Source organism: Triticum dicoccoides, chromosome 2B, assembly GCF_002162155.2.
Source record: "Triticum dicoccoides isolate Atlit2015 ecotype Zavitan chromosome 2B, WEW_v2.0, whole genome shotgun sequence".
Classification (NCBI taxonomy): domain Eukaryota; kingdom Viridiplantae; phylum Streptophyta; class Magnoliopsida; order Poales; family Poaceae; genus Triticum; species Triticum dicoccoides.
Window position 1 is genome coordinate 573,597,053 of NC_041383.1, and position 5,484 is coordinate 573,602,536.

Here is a 5,484-nt window from a genome sequence, read left to right on the forward strand (position 1 = left end):
TCTCGTCCCGAAAGCTTGCTTATGATTTTTTTCCAGGGTAAAAGACTTCATATAGCAGAAGATGGGCACCGAAGGGCTGCCAGGTGGCCCACGAGGCAGGGGGCGCGCCCAGGGGGTATTTCTTCTGCTTAGTATTTTTTATTAAATCCACAAATGACTTTCGTGGAGTTTCAGGACTTTTGGAGTTGTGCAGAATAGGTCTCTAATATTTGCTCCTTTTCCAGCCCAGAATTGCAGCTGTCGGCATTCTCCCTCTTCATGTAAACCTTGTAAAATAAGAGAGAATAGCCATAAGTATTGTGACATAACGTGTAATAACAACCCATAATGCAATAAATATCGATATAAAAGCATGATGCAAAATGGACGTATCACCGCCGCTCGCACTCCACAACCGTTCCTAGCCTCTGTGCCGCCAGCTCTGGCAGAGCAGTCCTCTCTCACATCCTCGCCGTGGGGGACGTCGTCTCCGGCCCAGACGCGGGATACTATCTTGCTGATGGTATCTATCCTCAGTGGACGGCGTTTGTGAATACCATATCCAAACCGCATGGCAAGAAATAGACCCACTTTGCAACTATGCAGGAAGCGGCTACGAAGGATGTGGAGAGGGCATTTGGTGTGCTTCAAACTCGTTTGAGAATTGTGTGGAGCGCTGCAATGATGTGAGAATCAGAAACTTTGTGGTAGTTGATGACATATTGTGTTATTTTACACAATATGATTGTCGAGGATGAGGGTGAGGGTGTAACCCAAACCCATGATTTTGAAGCACCTGGAGAACAAGTTGAAACCCTGGAAGATCAAGATGTGGCTCAGCTTATGAACTTCCTGCAAATGCATCAGAATCTTCGAGATCATCAGGTGCACACACAACTACTCAATGGCCTTGTGGAGCACATGTGGACCCACAATGGAGACCAAGGAGCTTAATGCTTGAATTGTGCACTTAAAGTAAATTTCATGTAAACATTATCTATGCTCCGTACCAACATTTGTTATTTACGTGCGACATTGTCTTTTATGATCGACGTGCATGGATTTGCATGGATTTGAGAGTCCGAATTTGAAATATGTGGATGTCGGGAGGAAAATATGAGAGCTCGTCCGGATGTGCCCTCGGCTGTGCCCGGGCGTGTCCGCGGACATATAGGGGGTCGGATTTGATAGGCCCGACTGTAGATGCTCCCATATCACAGTTCGACAAAAGGAAAGAGCATACCTAAGTTCAAGTTTTACATCCACTATTCTGATCATGATTTTTCTACCCTCAGCTAAGAAAGTAAAGGCCCTTCCACATGGTAGTATCTTATGAGTGCCATGCAGGATAAACATTGAGGTGAATGAGAGAGAAATCATAAGAAAAGACTTGTCTTCTCTTCTTTAAGAGATGATCGCTTACCGTAATATGTCTCACCATGTTTCTAGGAATAGTAGTTACCTTAGATAAGGACATCTCCAACGCTGACCACAAATTCCATCTTGCATTCCTCCGCGGACAGGGGGAGACCAGTCCGCGGACAGAGATGCGGGAGCTGGCCATCAAACACTACCTGCATACATTTCAACCATCATTTGAACTAAATTGGTGAAATTCATTACATTTAGACATTTTTAACTAAAAACTATAACAGACTAAGGGAAAACTAGTCTATAGCCGACTCTGGCGGATATCCATTCTCACGACACGGATACCCTCGACTAGTCTACGCCCGGCCGCGATGGATCTCCATTGTCTTCCCCATGTCCGATAGACCACTCATCGGACTACCGTGAGCCCCGGAGGTATATGCTTCAGCGCAAAGGGCGGCTCGCTTTCCCATGTTTGGCAGCACCGCTCATCAAAGTGCCATCGCCTGGATATGATTCATCCAGAGGGAAAGAGTGCCCTCCGCTTTTGTGAATCATGGATCAAGGTTGTTTTGGGGGCAGGGGGCGATGGTGGCCTGCGACCGGGCGAGACATCGGCTATGTACGGCGGCGGAGCCTCGATGGTGGCTTTCATGTGACCCAACCAGTGGCGGCCTCCCATGTTCTACTTCTCTTCTGATGGCAATAGTCGCGGACGTGTTGGCCACCATTTCGTTGATCTTCAAGAAGCCGACATATTTCTTCGTCGGTAGGGCATGGTTATGTGAGAGTTGATGGCGGATGGCGCGGTTGCAGGCACGGGAGGAGAGTTATGACATGACATCGTCCAGGGCAGCCACGATGGTTGTGCCGCCGTGCTCCCCTGTGTGCCGGCCTGTAACAACTCGCCACTCCTCGACGAGCTGTATTGGAGCGGCGAGTTGCTGAACCATGCGCCGGCTTGGAGATTCTACCTCCGCGAGCTTGCCTGCAACAGCCTGGAGCATTAAGGAAGGTGGAACAGACAGTTACCTGGCTCGTATCCGACGGGCTCGACAGGCCACCCAGCTGGCTTTCCGGAGAGCTCCTCTTTGCTGTATGTCATGGAGATTATGGAGAAAATGGTTCAAGGAGGAGATGGGAGCGGAGTGTGTGTTGGGGAACATTGCAGAAAACAAAAAAATTCCTACGGTTTCACCAAGATTAATCTATGAGTTCATCTAGCAACGAGAGAGAGGAGTGCATCTACATACCCTTGTAGATCGAGCGGAAGCTTTCAAGAGAACGGGGTTGAGGGAGTCGTACTCGCCGTGATCCAAATCACCACAGATCCTAGTGCCGAACGGACGGCACCTCCGCGTTCAACACACGTACGGTCAGTGTGACGTCTCCTCCTTCTTGATCCAGCAAGGGGGAAGGAGAGGTTGATGAAGATCCAGCAGCACGACGGCGTGGTGGTGGATGCAGCAGGGATCCCGGCAGGGCTTCGCCAAGCGTATGCGGGAGGGAGAGGTGTAGAAAGGGGGAAGGGAGGCGCCAAGTGCAAGGGTGCGGTTGCCCTCCCTCCCCCCTCTATATATAGGGTCCCCAGGGGGGCGCCAGCCCTAGGAGATGGGATCTCCTAGGGGGGTGGGCGGCCCTAGGAGATGGGATCTCCTAGGGGGGCGGCGGCGAAGGGGGGTGCCTTGCCCCCCAAGGCAAGTGGAGGTGCCCCCTCCCCTAGGGTTCCCAACCCTAGGCGCAGGGGGGCCCCAAGGGGGGCGCACCAGCCCACCAGGTGCTGGTTCCCCTCCCACTTCAGCCCATGAGGCCCTCCGGGATAGGTGGCCCCACCCGGTGGACCCCCGGGACCCTTCTGGTGGTCCCGGTACAATACCGGTGACACCCGAAACTTTCCTGATGGCCGAAACTCGACTTCCCATAGTAATTCGTTACCTCTGGACCATTCAGAAACTCCTCGTGACGTCCGGGATCTCATCCGGGACTCCGAACAACTTTCGGTTTGCTGCATACTAATATCTCTACAACCCTAGCGTCACCGAACCTTAAGTGTGTAGACCCTACGGGTTCGGGAGACACATAGACATGACCGAGACGGCTCTCCGGTCAATAACCAATAGCGGGATCTGGATAACCATGTTGGCTCCCACATGCTCCTCGATGATCTCATCGGGTGAACCATGATGTCGAGGATTCAAGCAACCCAATATACAATTCCCTTTGTCAATCGGTATGTTACTTGCCCGAGATTCGATCGTTGGTATCCCAATACCTTGTTCAATCTCGTTACCGGCAAGTCACTTTACTCGTACCGTAATGCATGATCCCGTGACCAGACGCTTGGTCACTTTGAGCTCATTATGATGATGCATTATCGAGTGGGCCCAGAGATACCTCTCCGTCATACTGAGTGACAAATCCCAGTCTCGATCCGTGTCAACCCAACAGACACTTTCGGAGATACCCGTAGTATACCTTTATAGTCACCCAGTTACGTTGTGACGTTTGGTACACCCAAAGCACTCCTACGGTATCCGGGAGTTACACGATCTCATGGTCTAAGTAAAAGATACTTGACATTGGAAAAGCTCTAGCAAACGAACTACACGATCTTGTGCTATGCTTAGGATTGGGTCTTGTCCATCACATCATTCTCCTAATGATGTGATCTCGTTATCAATGACATCCAATGTCCATAGTCAGGAAACCATGACTATCTGTTGATCAACGAGCTAGTCAACTAGAGGCTCACTAGGGACATGTTGTGGTCTATGTATTCACACGTGTATTACGATTTCCGGATAAAATAATTAGAGCATGAATAAAAGACAATTATCATGAACAAGGTAATATAATAATAATCCTTTTTTCCATCAAATATTCATGGGATAAATGTAAGAGTGCTATAGTATGCTAATACAAACTTAGATAAGTTGGTTGAAACAGGCGCAACCAACTAGCGCTGCTATCTAGCAATCAATATTAGCTAAATTATGAGCAACTTTATTTTTATTACGCTCAATTTTCGATGGAACCAACCCATGCAGATCGAGGAGCTTCTTCATCTCCACAATAAAATGTCCACAATGAAATAAACATATGTTGCCTCGCCGCAATTGCTCTTTTGCTTGTGAGCTTTGGGAGGCCCTCTTCCATATGGGTGTAGATGATCAAGAAGAGTTCAAAAAACCATCTCATTTTTTCAGAAAATTAAAAGTATTTTTGTCACCTGAAACTTGGTTAGGGCACATACAATGCGGGCGCTAGGAATAAAATCCTGGCAGCTTTTGCATCGCCAAGGCTACTTTCGGCCTCGACACATAACCTAGAGTCGGCCACTAAAAAAAGTATACACAATGTAGCTGCTAGGGTTGTATGATTGTGCATGTTAATTTGCTCAAGATTTTATCGCTCTTGCATTGGAGCCGGCCTTAGGGTGATACTTTTAACCTTGTCATATGTTGGTCATTAGCTATAATGATGTTCGTGTATGATAACGGATTCCACGTGAGCTTGTCAGTTATGCTAGCCTGCATAGACAGTGTGTTATGTTGTGGATCAGCTCATCATCTTGAGATTGTTCACATTTGGGTCATTGTGATCGCATAGACATCACAACTATCTCGGAGAAGCACGGGGAAGAGGATAAGGTGCGAAAAGGCAAGGGGTGTTTGATATTGAATTTCACCCGTTGCAACGCACGGGCCTTTAAACATGAGACGGAAGAGGACACGAGTTGTATTGTTGCCCGGCCAATTCGTCTTTGGCTTAACTTTTCTTTTCTCTCCCTAATCTCTCTTCTCTCCCTAATCTCTTCATCTTTACCTACTAATAAACCAGGTACTGCTTCTGGTCGTACGTCGTCGAAGTTTTTGCAGGAAAGTCCCTCCGTTTTTTAGAATTCAACCCGCACTCCTCCTAATATGTAAAAACGAACCGGTACGGCGAGCAAAAACGCACGACCCGTCTCGACCTCCAGCGCGCCGCCACCCCCTTCCACTCTGCCGCGCGCCGCCGGCCGCCGGCCGCCTCCACCTCCAGCGCATCTCCACCTCGAGCGCGCCGCCACCCCCTGCCACGCTGCTGCACACCGCCGGCCCCCGACACGCCGCCACAGCCGGACCCCGACACGCC